The 22,827-nt window shown below is 39.7% G+C and overlaps 1 protein-coding gene across 2 annotated transcripts in view; it reads right to left on the bottom strand.

Annotated features, from left to right (window-relative positions):
• The window catches only part of Ttc3 (tetratricopeptide repeat domain 3), a 165,682-nt gene extending 152,702 nt beyond the window's left edge, over positions 1-12,980 (bottom strand). For both annotated transcript variants that reach the window (XM_023715931.1, XM_023715932.1), the window contains exons 1-3: positions 12,966-12,980; positions 12,700-12,748; positions 11,821-12,029 (exon numbers count right to left, since the gene is read on the bottom strand). The gene's annotated coding sequence lies outside the window, so the exon portion shown is untranslated. The remainder of the gene's footprint in view (positions 1-11,820; positions 12,030-12,699; positions 12,749-12,965) is intronic.
• Positions 12,981-22,827: the final 9,847 nt, after the last annotated feature.

Genomic DNA, 22,827 nt, shown 5'->3' with positions numbered 1-22,827 from the left:
CTTGTGAAGAAATAGATTTGATAGACCTTTATAGAGTTTTTCACCCAGCAGCAACAGAATATACATTCCTCTCAGCTGTACATGGGACATTCTACAAAACAACCATACAGTAATACACAGAGCATTCTTGAGTAAATGCAAAGGAAATGAAATTATCCCACAGTGCAATGAAACTGGAAATTATTGACAAAAAAACTACAAAGACACCATAAATACATGGAAATTAAATGATAGCCTCCTAAACAAGCAGTGGGTCACAAATAAAATTAAAGAAGAAATTAAAAAAATATTTACAATCAAACAAAAACACAGATACAACCTACCAAAACCTGGGGGGATACAATGAAAACTATCTTAAGAGGAAAATTTATAGCAGTAAATTCCCACATTAGGAAAACAGAACAAGCCCAAAGAAATGATCTTATGCTGCACCTCAAGCTCCTAGAAAAAGAAGAGCAAGTCAAGCCAAAAGGTGAAATAATAACGTAATGGAGACAAAGAAATTAATCAAAAAGCTATTTTTTTGGCAGAATAAATAATAATGATAAACCCCTACATAACCTAATCACAGGGGCTTTGCTGGATAGCTCAGTTGTTTAAAAGCACAGCTTGAGTAAATGTAGGCAGGCACATAGGACCGTAGTTCGATTCCCAGTTCCAGAAGCTGTACCAGACCTGCCCTTAAGGCAGCCTGAAGTACAAAAACAACAACAACAAAAAAAAAACTCCTTCCTAGATAACCTAATCAAAAAAAGGAAAGAAAAAAAAAATCATATGCAATAAGGAATGAAAAGGGCAAAATCACTACAGACCCTACAAAAATTCAGCAGATCATCAACACTTACTTCCAAATTTTTTACTCTCACAAGATAGTAAACACAGTGGAAATGGAGTTTCCTGTATACATATGAAATTTCAAAGCTAAAGTCAGGAAGATATACAAACTCTGAATAATCCAGTAATAGGAAAGGAAATTAAAAATGTAATAAAAACCTACCAACAAAGAAAAGCCCAGGTTTTGATGGATTCACAACAGAATTCTACAAAAACTATTGAGGTGTAATACCAGCTTTTCTCAAACACTTCAATGAAATTGAAAGGACAGCAATTCTCCCAAACTCGGTCCTGGAGGCAAGTGTTACTACTCTGATTCCAAAACAAGAGAAAGATCCAACTAAAAAAGAAAACTATAGGCCAATCTCTCTAATGAATAAAGATGCAAAGATCTTCAATGAAGTACTAGCACACAGAATGCAACAAATCCTCAGGAAGATTATACATCACACCCAAGTGGGATTCATCCTAGGAATACAGGGATGGTTTAACATATGCAAACCCATAAATGTAATACACCACATCAATAGAACCAAGAACAAAAACCACATGATCATCTCAATAGATGCAGAAAAATCTTTTGACAAAGTCCAACCTTCATTCATGATTTAGAAAACCCTACAGAGAATCAGAATAGACAGTCTATATCTCAACCTGATAAAAGCCATCTATGAGAAATGAACAGCCAACATCATATTAATAGGCAAAAACTGAAGGCCGTCACTTTAAAATCAGGAACAAGACAAGGATGTCCATTGTCTCCACTCCTATACAACAGTCATGGAAACATTAGCTAGATAAACTAATGAGAAAGAGAGAGAAGTAAAAGGAATAAGGATTGGAAAAGAAATGAAACTATTTTTACTTGCAGGTGGCATGATACTCTACACAGAGGACCCGAAAAACTCCACCAAGAGTCTTTTAGATTTAAATCACCAAATTCAACAATGTAGTAGGACACAAAGTCAACACCCAAAAATCAGTAGCATTTCTGTATACAATTAATGAATGCACTGAGAGAAAAATGGAAATCACACCTTTCACAATAACATCCAAAAAAATGAAATACTTAAGAATCAATCTCCCAAAGGAATTAAAAGATTTATACAGTGAAAATTACAGTACTCTGAGAAAGGAAGACTGAAGAGGATCTGAGAAAACAAAGATATTCCAGGTTCCTAGATAGGAAGAACACTGTGAAAATGGCTGTACTCCAAAATTGTTATACAGATTCCATGCAATCCCAATTAAAATACCATTTGTATACCTCCCAGAGCTAGAAAAAACCTTCCTCAAATTCATTTGGAAGGGGCCAGGGAGATGGCTCAGTGGAATAAGCACTTCCCTGGCAAGCTCAAGGACCTGAGTTCAATCCCTGGTTCCACCAAAAAAAAAAAAAAAAAAAAAATTTCATTTGGAAGCAGAAGAGGCCCAGAATATCAAATGCAATTCCGGGAAACAAAGGAAAGGCAGGAGGTATCACAATCCCTGACCTGAAATTCTACTATAAAGCTACTGTGATATAGAGACAGGCCTGAGGATCAGTGGAGCAGATGAGAAGATGCAGACACAACTGCACTCAGCCACCTTACCTTTGATAAAGGGGCCAAATATGTTCACTGGAAGATAGCCTCTTTAACAAATGGTGCTGGAAAAACTGGCTTTCCACATGCCAGAGGCTAACATTAGACTTGTATCTATCACCATGCTGTAAACTACAGTAAAAATGGATCAAAGATTTAAATATTAAAATATTCTGGAGGAAAATATAGGTAGAAATCTTAAAGACATAGGAGTAGGTAGAGAGTACACAACAAAAAAACTGCATGGGAAATACTAGAAAGAATCAACAACTGGGATCTCATCTTTTTGAAAACTTTCTGCACTTCAAAGGAAATCTCCAACAAGAGTAAAAAAAAAAAAAAAAAAAACAAAACTGGGAAAAAATTATAGCTGACTGTCTCTCCAACAAAGGCTTTCTATCTAGAACATATAAAGAATTAAAGCACTTGGAAGGCTGAAAATAGGAGGATCACTATGAGTCCAATCTGTGCAGTGAGACCCTGTAGATCCTGTACTAAATACATAACAAAAAATAACATATTAACTATTATATTTATTTTATTTTATGTACCAAAACATCAACTTGCACCTTAGCAATATTTACAGTTATAAAGTGTGAACAAAAAATGAGACTCTTAAAAAAAAAAGGAATTAAAAAAACAGGCCCCCCAAATTCAAAGATGCAATCCAAACATGGGCATCTAAGATGAATATACACTTTTCAGATGAAAAAATACAGGGGGCTTGTGGGTTAGCTCAGTTGTTTAAGTGCCTGCTACGTTAAGGGGACCGCAGTTCGATCTCCAGCTCCCCATGCCTTACCAGATGAAAAAATACAAATGGCAAATAAATTATTAAAAAAATGTTCAATATCATTGGTCATATGAGAAATGCAACTTAGAACAACACTGAGATACCATCTCACCCCAGAAAGAATGGCTAATATCAAGAAGTCAGCTAACAGTAAATGCGGGAAGGGCCGTGGAGAAAAAACAACCCTTCGCCATTGTTGGTGGGAGTACAGACTAGTACAACCACAATGGTAATCAGTGCAGAGATTCCTTAAAAAGCTGTAACTGAGGCACATGGGCCAGGGTTCCATCCCTGGCACTGCATGCTGTGCCACCCCTGCCCCCAGGCATGCTGAGCCAGCAATGGGGTCCCAGCATGGTGGCACACGCCAGTAATCCCAGCACTAGTGAGGCAGAAAACAGGAAGATCACTACAAGTCTGAGCTGTGTAGTGAGACCCTGTAGACTCGTACTCAATACATTTTTTAAAAAAAATTAAGAATAGAAAAAGGAGCTCATGGTCCCACATTGAACTTAAGTTGGAAGAGGTTAGTCCAATCTCACAATGGAGGGTCATGATCCAAATGAGCCAGAGCAGTTGAGGAAGCTGTTTATTGGTGGTCTGAGTTTTGAAATTACCGATGATAGTTCAAAAGAACATTTTGAGAAGTGGGGCACACTCACAGATTGTGTGATAATGAGAGATCCTCAGAACGCTCCAGAGGCTTTGGTTTTGTGACTTACTCTTATGTTGAAGAGGTGGATGCAGCAATGTGTGCTCGACCACACAAAGTTGATGGGCGTGTCGTGGAACCAAAGAGAGCTGTTTCTAGAGAACTCAGTAAAGCCTGGTACCCATAACAGTGAAGAAAAATTTTGTTGGTAGTATTAAAGAAGATACAGAAGAATATAATTTGAGAGACTACTTTGAAAAATATGGCAATATTGAAACCATAGAAGTTATGGAAGACAGGCAGAGTGGGAAAAAGAAAGGATTTGCTTTTGTAACTTTTGATGATCACGACAGTTGATAAAACTGTTCAGAAATACCACACTATTAATGGGCATAATTGTGAAGTGAAAAAGGCCCTTTCTAAACAAGAGATGCGGTCTGCTAGATCACAAAGAGGCTGTGGAAATGGATCTGGCAACTCTATGGGTCGTGGAGGAAACTTTGGAGGTGGTGGAGGGAATTTTGGCCATGGTGGAAACTTTGGTGGAAGAGGAGGTTACGGTGGTGGAGGGGGTGGCAGCAGAGGTAGTTGTGGAGGAGGTGATGGAGGATATAATGGATTTGGAGGTGATGGTAGAAACTATGGTGGTGGTAAAGGAGGGTATGGTGGTGGTGGGCCAGGGTATGGAAACCAAGGTGGTAGATACGGTGCTGATGGTGGAGGATATGGTGGTTACAATGAAGGAGGAAATTTTGGTGGTGCTAACTATGGTGGTGGTGGGAACTACAATGATTTTGGAAATTATAGTGGGTAACGGCAGTCAAATTATGGACCCATGAAAGGTGGCAGTTTTGGTGTAAGCAGCTCTGGCAGTCCCTGTGGTGGTGGTTATGGATCTGGTGGTAGAAGTGGTGGATATGGTAGCAGAAGGTTTTAAAAAACAACAGAAAAGGGTTACAGTTCTTAGGAGAGCGTGTAAAGAGTTGTCAGGAAAGCTGCAGGTTACTTTGGGACAGTCATCCCAAATGCATCAGAGGAACTGTAAAAATCTGCCAAGAAGGAACGATGATCTATAGTCAGAAAAATTACTGCAGCTTAAAAAGGAAATACTTCTGGTTCAAGATTGTCATAGCCACAGTTTGCAAAAAGTGCAGCTATTAATTAAAGCAATGTAGTGTCAACTAGATGTACATTCCTGAGGTCTTTTATCTGATGCAGCTTTGTCTTTTTCTTTCTTTTCATTACATCAGGTATATTGTCCTGTAAATTGTGGTAGTGGTACCAGGAATAAAAAATTAAGGAATTTTTAACTTTTCAATGTTTGTGTAGTAGTTTTTCTACACTTTAGTACAGAAACTTAAACAAAATGCAGTTTTGAAGGTGTTTCCTTTGAGTTAAGTAAAGACCATTGTTAATTATTATTTTGTATGAATTTGCTACAGTTAATTGTAAAGAAACACTTACTGACTTGCAGATTAAGGGGAAAAAAATCTATTCTCCCCATTTCAAACCATGATACAAACGGGCACTGACATGTGGAGAAAACAGACATTTGTATGTTTTCAATGTGTGTTTTAGATAAAATAGGACTGGGTATTTAAATTAGCATATTTGTTGGGGCCAGGGAGATAGCTCAGTAGAATAAGTGCTTGCTTGGCAAGCACAAGGGCCTGAGTTCAATCCCTGGTTCTGAAAAAAAAAAAAATTAGCATATTTGTGAATTTAATAGCATTAAGATTACTTTCAAATGAAAACAAAAATCTCAAAATTCTACGGTTTTGTGCATTTTCTTTCAAAATGTATTCATGATTTAAGCATTGGGCATATGAATTCCTTCTAGTTAAATATTTGTCATGGGCAGGCATTTTAAAATTTTGGGCTTCAAAATGTTAATGAGTTGTTAGCTTTAAAATTGTATAAACTGTACTTAATAAACATGCTTATTAAAGCAAAAAAAATGTATTCATGATTTTTAGTGTATTAGATTTGCTGAGTCCTAGCTGTGCTTAAAACATCTCCATTTTGCATTTACCTTGGTCACATTTAAACTGCTGCCTAGTGTTTGGGTTAAAAGGAATGCCTACTGCCCCCTACTAAGTTCTGGAAGCAAGTAGGGGATGTTTTCCGTCTCCCACATAAAACCAGTTTTTGAGATTCAGACCCACTAGGCCTGCTATGTCTAAGCAAATTAGTGGACACTCGGTTATTTTTCTTTTCAAAGCACACAAAAGGCCCAGTTTTAAATCTTGAGGTTTTTTGTTCTTTTTTCCCTTTTCCCAATTCAAGCATTCAGAACAAGAGAATAAAAATCACGCATTATTGAACCCTTAACTAGCTGGCATGTTTTCTTCTGTTTTTACATGTTTTATTGAATGAAACCAAGGATCGTTTAGATATAATTGTTCAAAACCATTTAATGCAGCAGAAATGTAGCACCATTGCTTGGTACAAGCATCAAACTCTCCCAAGACCTGGATTCAAATTTGAATAATCTTCAAGGTGTTAAGTTCCCAAAGAACACACTGTATTATTCCTTGTGTACATTTTAACCTACATCACACTGCTGTGAGTTGTCAATTTGTTTGGAAGACCCTGATTTACAAGTTTTAGATTTTAAAGCCATATATATATATATATATGTGTGTGTGTGTGTGTGTGTGTGTATGCACATATATCTCAATGTCTACTGTTTTGTGCCAGCTAGTTCTTTTCTTTCATTGAAGCCCTAAGTATGTGCCCTGCTGTTAGTTTTTCTTTGGCAGTTGAACACTGAATTTAAGATTTTTATTTGGTTTTAAAAATACCTAAGCAAAACAAGCAATAAAAAGAGGAACGGGGAAAAAAATAGAAAAAGGAGAAACAACTGAAAAAAAGGAGACAAAACAAATTAAGCATTATCTACTCCTTTCTATTGACCTGCAGAAATGCACAGTACAGTTGTCCAAACCATTCTGTTTACATACATAGATATATCTCTTTCCCCATTCCCTCTCCTGTTCTTCTCAACTCAGTTAACTCTTTGCTTTTGAATAAGTTCATTCCCTTTTCCCAGTATCTATTGTACTCCTCAGATTTCCATTTTCTCTGGGGTGGGATCAACACAGCAGGCTGGGGATCGAACCCTGATCCCTGAGCTCTCGGCCTAAGCAGGCACTTTGGTCCCCTGAGCTATCTGGCCGGCCCTCTCTTAATTTCTTATATATTTTTTTCTTTCCTCTTCAATTTTGCATGCATATATCTAGTAGTATGAGTAACTGGTTGGAAGACAACATTAGGCATTACAACAAATACTGTGAAATTCATATTACTTTGTTAAGTGAAATTCTGTATCATTTGTAATTTTTCTGTTTCAATACTATTTTGTACTCTCCTTATAAAATAGAAAACAACCAGTATGAAGCAAGCAGTATTGTTTTACATTTTTGAAAATCTCTTTCAGGTGTGGCTTCATGAATGGAAGACTGTTAGGTTTTCACACCTGTTTCTGCATTTACTGTTACACTTCCACATATTCCAAAGCCTGTGGAAAACTCCAAGACAGACTAAAGATGAAAAGTAACATTTAGTAGCATTTTGAAAATGGCTGTAACCTCAAAGCCCCTCTGAGATAGGACCTCTGGACTTACACTTTGAAAACTACTTTTTAATGGGCATCAATTAGCCAGTGTACGTGTGTGCTAATGAACTACAGTAGAGTAGAATACATTCTACTGGACTTGGTAAGGACATTTTGGTCAGACAACTTTTGTGGCCACTTAGCCCTTCTGTGCTACAGGTGGTGATCCTCAAATAGGTCTGTGCATGTTCTGACCAGCACGTGCAGTGCTATTCTGGAATGCAGGGTTAACAGCTGTAGGACCGATAGGACTTCAACATGGCCTAAGCATCTGTGCATAAACATAGCCCCCTTTCATCCCCAAAAAGAGGAGAGGGGAGGAGGGGACAGTTCTGAGTTCTCTGTTCAGTAAGCTCCTTAGAACATCTCCTAGGTCTGAGCTGAGGCAGTTGCCATGGCAATGGAGAGCTGAGGTGGTTGTCATGGCAATGGTGAGCTGAGGTGGTTGCCATGGCAATGGGCAGCTGAGTCATACCTGTCTGTGCCAGCTTGTTTGTCTGGTGCTCTGCCACCCACTCCTGCTCCCTTCGCTGACCGCCTACGCACCAACCTTCGTCAGAAGCTCTGCTTTCAGACGAACTTCCGGCTGAGATATTTTTGTTATATAAAGATTGTACATCACTTATAGATAGGGTCATGATGCATTTCTACGCCACATGTCTTCTTTTCTTATTTGTTTTGTTTGGTAATATTAAGGATTAAGCCCAGGACCTGCACAATGAGCTATATCCCTAAAACTTTAACTTTTTCAGGCAGGGAATCTTGATAAGTCATTGAGTTACTTGTTTTCCTATGCCTTCACTTCCCAGAGCAGTGGGTGTACAGGTGTGTGGTGCTATACCTGGCTGCATGTCAAAATGTAAAAATTTGAAAGAAACTATATTTTGCAATACGCCTGTTATATTTCAGGTCTAAAATGTTCCCTAGGAGTTCTATGTGTTCACACAGGTGGCTCTTGGAAGCTGACTGGGTCTCAGAACATCATATGCATTATTGATTAGGCCATAGCCAAGGCACAGGTCAAGCCCTGGCTATTCACCTTTACTTCAAAAAAATTCGGACTAAAAATAAAGGGATGTGAAGCAATATTTCACACTGAAATGAAACTAGAAATCAAGGGCAAAAGTACATAAAATGAGTCACACAATGAAACAAATTAAACAATTCCTATAATCAAATAATAAGACCAGTACAGTATACTAGAACTGTGGGACACATTGAGAACAGTCCAAAGAGCGAAGATTGTTGCTGCAAATGCCCACATGTCAGAAAAACAGAGCAAGTGAAAATAAGTAACAGTGATGCCACTCAAAGTCCCCGGAACCAACCTATCCAAATCCAAAACCAGCATAAGGAAAAAAATTTCAAAGATCATAGAAGTTAATGAAATAGAGATTTTTTTTTTTAAATACAGAGTCAAAAAAAAAAAAAAAAAAAAACACAAAACAGAGTCAAAACCTGGTTCTTCCAAAGAATGAACAAACTGGGTGTGGAGACACACTCCTGTGCCCAGCACTTGAGAAACTGAGGGAGACGGAGCACTGTGAGATCAAGGTCAGCCCGGGCTACAACGTGAGCATACCAACCTGAAGTACATTGCAAGACTCTCTTAAGAAAGAAAGAAAGAAAGAAAGAAAGAAAGAAAGAAAGAAAGAAAGAAAGAAAGACAGACAGACAGACAGACAGTGACAGACAGACCGCACACTACAGAAACCTTTAGCCAGGTTCACCAAAAGAAGGAAAGAAAAAACTCATATTAAACAATCTGAATTAATGACAGGCAACAAAATTGAGGCATTAATAAAAAAACAACTGACAAACTAAAACCAAAGACCTAATGGATTTACCACTAAATTTTAAAGAAATTAAAGGAAGCTCTAATGTCAATACTTCTCAAACTCTTTAATAAAATTGAAATGGAAGGATTATTGTCAAAGTCCTTTGAAACTAGCATTACTGCTCTAGTTCCAAAACCAGACAAAGAGACAACTAAAAAACAGAACTATAGACCAGCCTCTGTAGTCTGGGACACAATACCAATTTTGTCATAAAGACGTATTACTGTGGTAATATAATGATCATGTTCATTCTTTAGAATATTTCTGTTGAGTTAGTCATTTGAATTTTTTAAGTTTTTACAATAAACAATGAGTAGGAAGGAGAAAAAACTATCAAAAGATATAAAAATAATCAAATTTTTCAACATTGCCTTTTCTTAGTATACTGAACAAGGGGCTGGAGATACAGCTCAGCAGCACAAGCGCTTGCCTGGCAGAGCAAGATCCTGAGTTCAATCCCCAGTACAAAAAAAAAAAAAAAAAAAAATGGGCACAAGAAGCAAGGAAGGCTTGGGATATTGTGTTGAAAAAGGAAACCTGCTTGTCAGAAGGAATGTAAAATAGTTACAGATACTATAAAAATCATCATACCACAGTGATATATGTGCACCCGTGTTTATAGCAGCACAATTTGTCATAGCTAAATCTTGAAAGCAACCCAAACACCCATCAACTGAGGGATAAAAAAGATGCAGTATTTTTACATAATGAAGTACTGCTCACTATCAAAAAAAAAAAAAAGATAAAGTCGAGGCTTATGTAGATAAATGGATGTAAATAGAGACTGTATTGGTAAGTAAAGTAAATCAGACCCACATGTGCAAACATCGTATTGTCGCACTACTGTGAGAACCTGAAAGAGTAAATAAAACCTGAAAGGTACAACAGATACTGTGAAAGGGAAAGAACTTGTTCACTGGGAAGTAAAAACTGCAATGAGAAAAAAAGAGAAAGAAGGGAAAAATAAAAAAATATATATATGCAGGATAATTTAGATAATTGTACTGCCAATCTCTGCTAGTCTTTTGAAAGGGGCAGTTAATGCTTAATTTTTTTTTATTTTTAATTCTTATAAATTTTTATTGTTGTTGTTTTGTTTTTTAACCAACTTTGCACATTTACATCTGATAACCTAAACAATTTGAAGATAACATCATGCAATACAGGGACCATTTTTTCTTTCTGGTACTGGGGATCGAACTTGGGACACTGCACTTAACAGGCAGACACTTATGCCCCTGAGCTCTACCCCCATTCCAACCGCTGTTGAATTCCTATTTCTTTGTTTAGTGTAATTTTGTATCATTGCTAATGCTTAAAAAAAAAAAAAAACTATTTTTCATTCTTTAAAAAATAAAATTTAAAAAAAATCACTGTGGGGAAATCTTCAACAAAGTAAAAATATAAATTCCATTTAATGCAGCTATAGCTCCCCTAGGGATATTTAAAAAGTCAGAGATATCATACAATATGATACACGCATATCCATGTATATGGCCACTTGATTCACAATAGCTAAGCTTTTGAAACAGCCTCCATGCCCACCAACAGACAAATGGATAAAAAATGTGGTGTATATACATGATGTAATATGACAGAGCCATAAAGAAGAATGAAATCATGTCGTTTACAGGAAAATGGATCAAACTTGAGGCCATAATTTTAAGTGAAATAAGTCAGACAGAAAGTAAAATCTCTCATGGTTTCTCTAAAATTTAAACAAATGAAAGAGTAAAATAAAGTAGAGATGACAGGAAACAAAAAAACCAGCTGTTTTGGATATGAGGAATTAGAAGAAGAGTTTGAGGATGACAGTAAAGGTACTGAAATGTCCAACATGTATTATATACACAATAATAACGTATTGCAAAAGAGGAGCAAAATAACAGAAAGCATCTAAGCAATCATCAGTTATTATATTTTTGCTATCATATTTTTTTCCTTTTATTTTAAAAACGTCAATAGGTTTGATGTATTTATTCACATAGTGGATCAATCATCATCGGTCCCCTTTTGGCGTAATCAATATCATCGACTATTAAAGTAAATGAAGAACAGTATGGAATTTTATTTGAAAATCTGAATAGGTTTGGCATGTTTACTCACACTGCACATTAATATGTACTACAATGGCCAACTACCAAGGAGCAATGTCAAGAAAAACATGGATTATGACGTCCTCCGTCATCCCTGCTTCCAGCCTTTGTGATATTTAGAAGGCTACGAGCCTTCTTAGAGGCTCTTCATCTGGTTAAAAACACAACACAACAAAATAAAACAGAACAAAAGCCACCTATCTTGTAGATTGTTGGGAAATGCCAAGTACATACGATGCTTAAAATCCAACTGGCTCTCAACAATGGTGACCACTTGGGGTGCCACAGGCTTTTTGTGACGGTGGCCACTGGTCTGGACCCTGTGCTTCAGCTTCTCGAATTCTTCCCCACCATTGCATCAGCGCCCCACGGCTACCACAACAAATTCTCTCAAACGGAGCAACTTACCACACAGAAATTTATTGTCTCCCAGTTCTGCAGGTGCACATCTAGATGTCACAGGGCTGGAAACACAACGGAGGTGTCAGGAGGTGGTCCTTGCCGCATCGGGTTTCTTGTGGTTCCATCTGCTCGCGATAGCCCTTTACTCTGGTGTCAGCCACAGTGGTTTCATGGTGTTCTTCTCAACAGCTTTCAAATATCCCTTGGCCTCTCTTCTGTAAGGACACTTGTTGTATTTAGGGTCCATCTGCGTAAACCAGGCTCATTTCCCCAATCTGAGATTCGTAACATACATCTTCAAAGACTCCTTTTTTTTAGAAGTCAGGGGTGTCCAGCTCACGGATCTTGCGCCGCATGCAGCAGTGGTAATGCAGCTTGTAAGCGAGTCGCGCAAAATCAGAGTTTTAACATGATGCGATTTTTACAGAATTTCTTATGACTCAATGGCGCAGCGCGTCAGCCCAAGCACTCTGCAGACTGCAGATGCGGGGGCTCCTCGCTAGCTCCACCTCTTGCGTCCTGGCGCTCTAGCGCAGCTACCCAATCCACACACAGCAGCAACAGCGCAGTGCAAGGCAGCGCAATGCGCGGCAGCGCAGTGCGCAGGCTCCTCATGGTGAAGACCCCTGCAGCCATTACTGCTAGTGGCATGGCAACCTACCTATGTGAGTGCGTACAAGTGAAGATAGGCCTTTACTGTCCTAAGTAGACGTGTAAGTTTTCTTATTTTATTATTCACTTACAGCTTACGCCATATTGTACTGTAGTGATGTTCAGGGATGCCAGGGAAGCACTCAGGAAAGGCAGACTTGCTCACTTCCGCGGTCCTTGGCTCTTTGTGCCCTTGATGTAAGAACTCAGTCACAGGTAGAAGAAAATACGTACCTCTTACTCTGTTATATGTCAGATGTGCCAAGTCGGCGGGCCCACAACCCTGAGTGAAGTCGGGAACCAAAAAAGGAGTCAGGAGAGACTTGATGAAAATAAGGAAAAGGGGCTGGGGTTAGAGATCAGCGGCAAAAGCGCATGCCTGGGAATCCTAGGTTCTGTGTTCAAACTTGGTAAATCCCCACCCAAAGAAAATAAGGAGAAAGACACTTGCTCCCAACTTCCACAGGGTGGCCACCGAGGCCATCCTTAGGGAAACTTACTCAGCGGACTCACTATGGACGTAGCGCTGGTCACACCGCCATCAGCCTATGGGATTCAAGGTATGGCTGCTCAGCTAATGTTGATCCAACAGGAAAAGGAGTTACGTAGCACAGATCGGTGAAAATAAAAATGGTATTAGAGCTCTGGCCCCACACCTGAGCAACTGGTACCCATCTTGATTTACAGGAGCAAGTACAAGTGATGCTACTTACAGTATCATTTCAAGTTCGTGTTTATCCGTTGGGGGGTATATAGAAGGAGCTATGCATGTTAATTTCCAGGCCTGGGCTTCTTTAGATGCACCTGCAGACACAGTTTTCATAATTTTATTTTTATTCTAACTTCCCCAGGAGCCCATTAATTCTCTGACTGTATATTAATTTCCAACGAATTTAGCTGCGTATATTAAAGACATGTAGGCTGTAAAATGTAGGCAGAGCAGGTTGTAAAGTAGATAAAGACTTCATCATTAAGGGACAAAATGGGAAATGCCACGAACGAAAATGCACTGAGAGCAAATCTGGATACAAATCAAGCACCCAAGGGTGTACTTACTCTTCTGGGTCTGGGAATGGGGAAAATTTTGATGCTTACCAGCATTATACTTAGAGGTTAAACTAAGCCTTACTACTCTGCCATAAACAAAGAGAACCTGGAGAAATTCTAAAGTAAATGGATTCACCATGAGACCATAATGAAAAGTGAAATAAATCAGACATGTAAATGTTTCATTATTTCTCTAGTGAAAAACTAAAACTGTAAAGAAGGACAAAAATGTGTAATAGGTACTGTCAAAGAGTCAGAATATGCACAAATCGGAAAAAACGTTAACAGCGCTAGCTGTACGATCACAGGTGAACACCCTCATCATTTAAGACAATTGCTTATAACTATGCCAGCCCCAACCTTTTAATTTTTAATTATATTAACTTGGGTCTTTTTTGCTACAGCTGGCTAAAGGTTTGTCAATTATGTCATTCTTTCAAAGAACAAGCTTTTAGGGCCAGGAAGGTAGCTTAGCAGGTAGGTTAAGCACCACCTGGCAAGCACCAGGCCCTGAGTTCAGTGCCCAGTACAAAAAGAGAAAGCAAACAAATTCTGGATTTCACTTTACATTGTTCTTAGTATCAATTTCATTAATTTGTTCTGCAATCTTTTATTATTTTTACGACTGTGTGTGGTAGCACATGCCTGTAAACCCACAACCTCAGAGGCAGAGGCTCGAGGACTGCTGATACTTCAAAGCCAGCCTGGATAATGCGTTTAAGGGCAGCCTGAAAAATAGGGCATGGTCCCGTCCCCAAACCCAACCCCTGAAAAAGTCATGATCGATACAATCTTCTTGACTATGTTTAGGAGGCTGATGGATCTTCCCCGAAGACTGAAGTGTCTACACCATAGGGCTGAATGATCTGAGGCAGAAGCTGAGGAGTCTACACTCAAAAGTCAGGAGATCCCAGAGTCTGTGGAACGTGAACAAGCCTAACCGGTAGCCTTTGTCATTCAGGTAAGACAGGAGGTGTGACTCAAAAACAGGAGTTGTGTCTTCACTAATAGCGCATTTCTCCTGGTACTTACATGCAGGGATAATGGGATGACCAGATCTTTAAGAGAAGTATGGTATGTTGGTGGTACTTTGCTAGGGACTACATCAGATCTCTGTAACAATTTTCAAAGTATGGCCATTTTCACAACTGTATCTGTTAATCTGAGCACAGATGTGACGTTCAATCATTGTTAATCAGCTATTCTTGTTCTGAAAATCTGTAACATATGTATTGTATGTTACCCTGTTTCAGTGTTTGTTTTAGGGGTTTTTTTTGCTTTTTTTTTTAACTCTACAAAAGAAAAGAAAATTATAATTAAAAAAAGTAATGGATCAAAGAGGATGGAGAGGACCAAAGAAAATGAAAAATGAATTAAGACATGTTTTGTACATGCACCAACTCCATATAACAAATGTAATCACTGTGTAGCAAACACGTACTAATAAAAATATAAAATTAAAAAAACAGAGAGAGACAGAGACAGAGACAGAGACAGAGCTATAAATACCCTGAGTAAAAAGTTACTGGCTATCTCAATCTTTCCAAATGCACACCCCTCTATAAGATTAACATGCCCAAAACTGATACACAATCAGGGGCCAGTTGTTATGCTGTTGGGCACTATGGGAGAAAAATGGATTGCTCTGGTGAGAAAGCTGTAAGAAGACATGTACAGTACAGACTGTGGCATGGCAATACATGAGATGGAAAGAAACATGGATACGCCAGGCACGCCTGGTGGCACATGCCAACACTCAGGAGTCCCAGGCAGGAGGACTGCCAGAGTTCCAGGCCAGCCTGGGCTACGCAGGGAGACCCTATCTCAACAGAACAAACAAGGCAAAACACTAAGAAAAACCAGAAGCTTAATTCATGAGGCTAGTTATTTGTAAAAAGGAAAAACTGCAAGAGAGCAGCCACCATGACCAAGGAACAAACATGGAAACAGATAGAATACTATAGCAAGGGGAGGCCAGACTAACTTCCAAAACAGAACAGCCAAGTAACAAAAGTGAGAGACACCAAGGATCCAAGCCCTGCTAAGAGGAGGCCTAGGGCACAGCCCAACACAGGTGGCTACAGAGACACAAAGCCGGCCACACACCTAGAAAACCAGCAAACCCTTCCCTTGCGCCTCCAGAATATATTCCCACGCGAGGCAGATACTGTGAGACAGAAAAATGAAAGAACCCTCGCTACCTTGCTACCTCGTTGCGCAGAAGCACACTCGCAACCAACGTGGGCCGCACCTTGGTCTCCCCATTCTTGAGCTTTCTCTTCAGCCCAACCGGTTGGGTTCATGTCATGAGCTTCGCCCCCATGTTGGGGTATACCTGCTCTAAAAACCATTCAGCAGATCCTCCAGAAGCAGCACCATCACGAGCTCCGCGTGACCTCTGGTGTCTCTGCGGGCATCCACATCACGTCGGAGATCGCGAGAAATTCCGTGTACCGGTCCTCCGAGGTCTTGGCACCGCCCCGAGATTCTGAAATTGACAAGTCCCGCCCAGCGCTCCAGCCAGTGGCGTCCTGTCCACTTATTTCCCCAGCCAGTTGTTCTACCGGTGTGCTGGCACATGACACCTACCATGAACGTTTGGTACATGGCAGCGGCAATCTATCAGACCTGGGAGCTTATGAGCGCCTCGATTTCACGGCTTGTGATCGGATCCCTGAAGTTATTTCCTCTTGGTTCAATTCATATGTACCTGGGAATTGGTCCAATTCTTCAGGATTCTCCAATTTACTGGTTTGTAAGTAGGTGATCGCCTAAGTTGTGCCCAATGTGAGTTCACAGTTTCCTTTTCCTTTTTCTTCTCTTTTGGTTTGAGACATGGAACTCAGGACCTCATGGCTACCAGGCAGGCACGGTGCTGCTGAGCTACATCCCTGGCACCACCCTTTTAATTTCTATTTGCATTAACTTGGGACTTTTCTGGTACAGTTGGCTAAGGGTTTGTCCATTCTGCCATTCTTTCAGAAAAGGAATTTTTTGGGCCAGGAAGGAAGCTCAGCAGGTTAAGCACCACCTGGCAAACACCAGGCCCTGAGTTCAGTGCCCAGTACAAAAAGAGAAATCAAACAAGAAGTTCAGGATTTCACTTTACATTGTTCTTAGTCTCAATTTCATTAATTGTTCTGTGATTTTTTTATTATTTTTATGACTGTTTGTGGTAGCACATGCTTGTAAACCCAGAACCTCAGAGGTAGAGGCCTAAGTACTGCTGAGAGTTCAAAGCCAGCCTGGATAATGAGTTCAAGGATAGCCTGAAGAATAGGGCATGGTCCTGTCCCTAACCCAATCTCCTGGGAAAAAACAAAAAAAACACGATCAACATAATTTTCTTGACTGTTTAGGAGGCCAATGAGTCCTCCCTAATACTAAAGCATCTATACCACATGGCTGCAGGATCCAAGGAGGAAGCTGAGGAGTCTACACTCAAAGCCAGGAGGTCCCAGGGACTGTGGGAGATAGACAAACCCTACCGGTAGCCCTTGTCATTCAGTCAAGAAAAGGAACTCTGTCTCAGAGAGCAGGAGATGTGTCTGCGCTGTTTTATTGGGATTTACAGCTAGCCTAGGCTATAAAGTTAGCTTGTCGAGCCTGAAATGGGGAGGTAAACCCTGTCTCATAAAGGCAAAGAAATAATGAAACATAGATAGTTATGATGAATATGAGGGAAGAATATGTTTCAAGAAGAAAAAAAGATTTTTAAAATTTTGATAGGTGAATTTTTATAAGGATGATAAATTTGTCGTCGGTTTGCAAAGAAAGCAGCTTATGAAAATGAATTTTGTAGGGGCCGGGGAGATGGCTCATTGGAATAAGCACTTCCCTGGCAAGCGCAAGGGTCTGAGTTCAATCCCCGGATCCGCAAAAAAAAAAAGAAAAAGAAACAAATGAATTTTGTATATATTGTGAATAGCTGTGTTTTGTAGTGAAAAAAACAGCCCAAGTCTGCTGTTGTGGCACTTACCAATAATCCCAGCACTCAAGATACTGAGCACTCAGAATACAATTCCTGGAAAAACAGCCTGAGTACCTAGTGAGATGTTTGTCTTTTGTCTCAGAGAGACAAAATATTTTTAAAAAATAAAACAGCCCAAACAACCGTGCTAGAAAGGTTACTGGCTATGTTATCACACCTATCTTTGCAGTGGCATCTGCAGAGTTCTAATGGAAAGAGTAGAGGCTCTCGGGTTCTGGGGCTTCAAGGTCCTCTGGTTGTGTGCTTATAAACCTATCATGTTGATCCACTTTCTGCAGGGAGTGTGTCAGATCAACCTGTGGTCTGTCTTCCCCCACATGGCATGTTTGTCTCCTAACAGTTGTCTTGTGGAGAGTTTAGCATCTGTCTCTCTGGCACGTGGACCATGAGCAGGTCATGCAGGTGTTGCTCTGGCTCTCGGGGACAGCGCTCAGGCAGCAGTATTGGTTGTGCACTATGTATTCTAGCGCATGTTCCCTGGCTGTCTGTGCCCTTTGGTAAGGTACATGAGGGAGACAGCGGCACTTAGGAGGGGAGTAGCTCCTGTTGTAGGGAGTGCTGAGTCTTGGGAGGAAGAATGAGCGGGATGTGTAGTCATTTCTCAGCATCCCTTGTTAAAGAGGACACCTTTACCCCAGTGTGTGTTTTAATTTTGTTTCCCTTCAACATTTTCATTAGTACATGTGTGCAGTAGACACCGACTACATTTTTCATGAAAGCTGGTACATGAAATACCACATCTGAATGTTTTCTTCTCTCTTCCTTCCCACCTCTTGCAGATCTCGGTCCTCTCCCCTTCTGCCAAAGATTGATCCGCATGTTTACTTTTATCTTTCATTTTGCTCTCTATACTTTGAGTCTCTCACATAAGAAAAAAAAACATGCAATATTTAACCTTGTATGTGATTTATTTCTTTTAACATTACGATTCAATGGGCATCATTTTCCTACCAGTGCCTTTCAAGGTTATCCTTCTATATGGCAGAATACTGTCCCATTATATATAGACCTAACCATGAGCCAAAATAAGCCTCTCCTCCTTAATGCTGTGGGTTGTTTTTGTCCCATGGGCAGAAAGCTGACTAAATAACACAGGTCTTTGGAGAGAGTTCACCCCAAGCCCCTGTTGTTTCACCTGTTAGAAGGAGACACCCATCTAAATGACCTCAAGGGTTGGCTCAAGTCTCAGTTGAATGGAAGATACCTCAGGTGTCCACCGATCCTGGCCTGCAGGTCTCTCTACAGCTCCCTGACTCTTCCCCACTCCCCCAACCCACACCCCAGACGTGTACATGTCTCCCTTGAGTGCTCCCTATGCACTGATCCACTGACATCCTCTGTTGTTCTGTGAGCTTTGAGAGGCACAGAACAACATCTGGCTCATCCTTGACTCGAGCTTGTTGCTGAAGACAAAATTCACAGGTTTTATCTGAATTCATTGTATTACAACTAAATTGTTTTTGAAAGTTCCAAAAAGAAATATGATTTTTCTTTTTTCTCATTTTGTTTCCCTTTTGTTGAGACAGGGTCTCACTACGGTATATGGTTCAGGCTGGCCTTGAACTCCCTATGTACCCCAGGCTGGGCTCAGATGTGCCACAATCCTCCTGCCTCAGCCTCTCAGGTGCTGGTATTACAGCACACGCCACCATATCCGGCACCATCTTTCTCATTTAAAGACCCAGAAGTTTAGAGTTATCCATACATATCTTGGGCAACCTTAAGTTACTAGAATGCCATCTGTATTTGCTTCCTACCTTTAAGTTTTTGTGACTCTTTTAAGATTTTTTTTCTCCTGAAGCTACTAAAGTTTATGAAACTAGTTCAATAGCCACTTCAAAGCAAATTAGTCATCATTATCTAACAGAAAGATTAAATTTGATATGTCTGAAATATGGCCGAGCTGCTCTATTATGAAAAGGCAATTAGAAACAATGGCCTCTGAACATGAAGGCTCACAAATTAGACTGCTAACCCAGGACAAAGATTCTATCAGTGATGAATCTGGCACGTCACTTGACTACTGGTCCAGAGCAATTATGGGAACAGTACCCAAGATGATCTGAGTGCACACACAGGGGCCATCTGTATCTTTAGTGAAATTTCCAGGCTTTGCTTTTTCATCACCCCTGACTAGCAGTATGGCAGAGAGATGACCTTTACTTAACCTTGAGAATAACTGCCTCTGCCTGGCCAAAATAAGGATTATATGTCAATGTCTATTGACAATCCACTTCCAAGAGATACTGAATGGTTGGGTTAAGTCAACGATATCTTTGCCTTTTTGAACTTTAATTTACAAAACAAGTAGATTCCATAGGCTAACGTGGACACTGGATGGACCATACGCAAGGGACAGATGTATATAGAATTTGAAAGCTAACATATCTTTTTAATTTGCTTTGCATCTGGGGTTTTTTTCTCTCTATTTTACTCAAACATTCACTTAAATCTGCCCCTTTCTTGCTGGATGACAATCTACTTTCATTCCTTTAGATCTTTAGAAAATGTTTATTGCTGTCAGCAACCTAATAGATAAGTGGTTCCAAAACAAATCCTAAATCAAGCACTGCTTCCACACTTAGCTCCATCTCTCCTAAACATCCCCTCACAATGATTTGCTCAAAGATCTGAAGTAAACGAAATCGGATCTGATATCCAACCCATCAAAGTAAATGCTCCTAGTGAAGTTAAAATACCCAAACTTGCCCTTGTTTTCACCTTCTGAGCTCAGCCCTTCTGAGGAACTTCTTTTCACCAGTAAATTCAGGATACTTAGTGCAGTGAACTAAATGAGATTACCCTGCTTGGATTAATCATGACAGTGACAGGGACCAAATAGTTTATGTGATTGAAGAGCCCTGGTCCAGGTCAGCAGCCACACTTTGTTTTGAGATAGGGTCTTACTGTGTAGGTCAGGCTGGCCTCAGACTCACCAGAGAGCCCAGGCTGGCCTCAAACTTGCAATGATTCCATGTCAGCCTCCCCATTTCTGGAATTACAGGCATACACCGCCATGCCCAGCCAACCACACATTCTATGAGAGCCAACTGATGATAGGAAAGGCGTGATAGATTAATGGTCTATAAGATCTTCTCAAAGGTTATTTCTTGATTATTTACCTTTAAAGCTACTTAAGTAATGAGTGTGAAATAATACTGGGTGACAAATTTCTAAAGCATATTCATTATTTTATAATCACTTATTTTTATAAATAAACAATAAATTACTACCTATTCAGCAGAGAATTTTAGAAACAAGGAGAATTAAACACACATACACACACACACACACACACACACACACAAAATCACCCAGAACCTTCTCTCATAGACAAGTATTCTTACTAGTTTTGTAGAAGTCCTTGGAAGTATATTTTGTGCATGTGTAGTTAAAAAAAAGGGGGGTATAACATAATTTCATGCACTGCATTTTCAAATGATACTACACTGTTAGCATTTAGTAATTCATAATGTTGTTTCATATGGATAACTATAAGTTACTTTACAAAGCTCCTTATTGGATTTTTAGGGTAGGTCTAAGTTTTGATTTTAATAAATGTCATAACAAATACTTCTCCATAAAAAGTTCTGTCCTTATCTCTGATTATATCCTTAGGAAAGATTTTTACAAAGGTGATAAATATGAAATTTCTAAAAGCCTGTATTATTTACTGCCAAATAGCTTTAAAGCCTCAATTTTCCTTTTCTCTTTTTTTTTTTTTTTTTTTTTTTTTGAGAGAGAGAGAGGCTATTTCTATGTAGTCCAGGCAGGCACTAAACTCACTTATGTAGCCCAAATTGGCCTCTAACTCACAGCAATCCTCCTGCCTCAGCCTCCTCAGGGTTAGAATTACAGGCATGTACCACCATGGCCTGGCTCAATAGCCTCAACTTTATTTTATTTTTGTCCTTTTGAGACGTGCTCTTACTATGAAGCTCAAGGTGGCCTTGAGCTTACTTTGAAGCCCAGACTGGCCTTAAACTTGCAATGATCCTCCTGCCTCAGCTTTCCGAGTGCCAGGATTATCGCTGTGTGCCCCGACACCTGGATGAAAGCCTTAATTTTATTTATTTTTTTTTTTGTTTTTTTTTCTCTGAATGCCCTCAGGCATGGTTTGTCTGGCTGGAGTGTTGTGGGAGTCGAACTACAGCAACCTGAGGCTCACAGCTTTGTGGAAGCAGCCACTTAAAGAACTGAGCTATGGCCAGGCCCCCAAGCCTTAATTTTAGACTACTACCAGTACACTGTGTCTTGATCACTTGTCAACAAGTATTGGTAATCAATATGTTTATTTAATATGTATTTATACCTTAATTCAAAATAGTGCTACTCAAGGTAGTTATTATTTATTTTTGAAACAAGGCCTCACCATCTAGTTCAAACTAGTCTGGAACTCAATTTGCACCCTTGGTTGGTTTTTTAATCTGTGGTAATCCTCCAGCCTCAGCCTCTGAAGTGCTTGGAATAAGGTGAGCCACTATGCCCAGCCCATGATCACTTTTTAAAAACTACATAAATTCAGAGATAGTAGCTGACAGGCCACCAACTCTTAGAAATTTACTTAGACTCATTTAATAATCAAATTTAGATTAAGAGCTGTTTCTGGCAGACCCAGAGGACAGGAATCATTTTTTCTTTTCGCTTTCTTTTTATTTACTTATTCAATTAATACAAGGTCTCGCTATGCAGCTCACACTCATAGTGATCCTTCTGTCTCAGCCTCCCCAGTGCTGGGATTCCAGGTATGTGCCACTATGCCTGGTTTTGGGCCAGCAGAGCGCACCTGGTGTTCCGGGGCCAGCACGGCATGTGGTACTGGGAACTGAATCCTCACTTTTTCTTTTTGTGCCAACTTTCAAATAGCATTTAGAAAACATCTTTCCTATACATAACAATTCATTTACAAGAATGAAAAGGGTAGGGGCTGGGGAAATGGCTCAGTAGAATAAGCGCTTGCCTGGCAAGTGCAAGGGTCTGAGTTCAATCCCCGGTTCCACCAAAAGAAAAGAAAAAAAGAAAGGGTTATGAGGCTGGCTTAAATTTTCAATCATTTTTTATAAATGATTTACACTATCATCTTGTAATATATAAGTGGCTCCCAGCCCCAACAGCAACCTTTCTGTGCTAAGGTAGTACACAAGAATGAGAAAGAAGCAGTGATCTGCCTAAATACACTCACAGATTGTTTCCCCCTTCTGTAATAGCCTGTAGAAGAGATCTCAGTTGCATTTTCTTTAATAAAGAACACAGAAACCATAATCTACAATGATACTAGACTCTTACTTTCCTTTAGGGATCAGTCATGTTGGGCTGTCTTGTTT

This window comes from Octodon degus, unplaced genomic scaffold (assembly GCF_000260255.1).
Source record: "Octodon degus isolate 3935 unplaced genomic scaffold, OctDeg1.0 scaffold00045, whole genome shotgun sequence".
Classification (NCBI taxonomy): domain Eukaryota; kingdom Metazoa; phylum Chordata; class Mammalia; order Rodentia; family Octodontidae; genus Octodon; species Octodon degus.
This window is presented reverse-complemented; position numbering and strand designations above follow the sequence as displayed.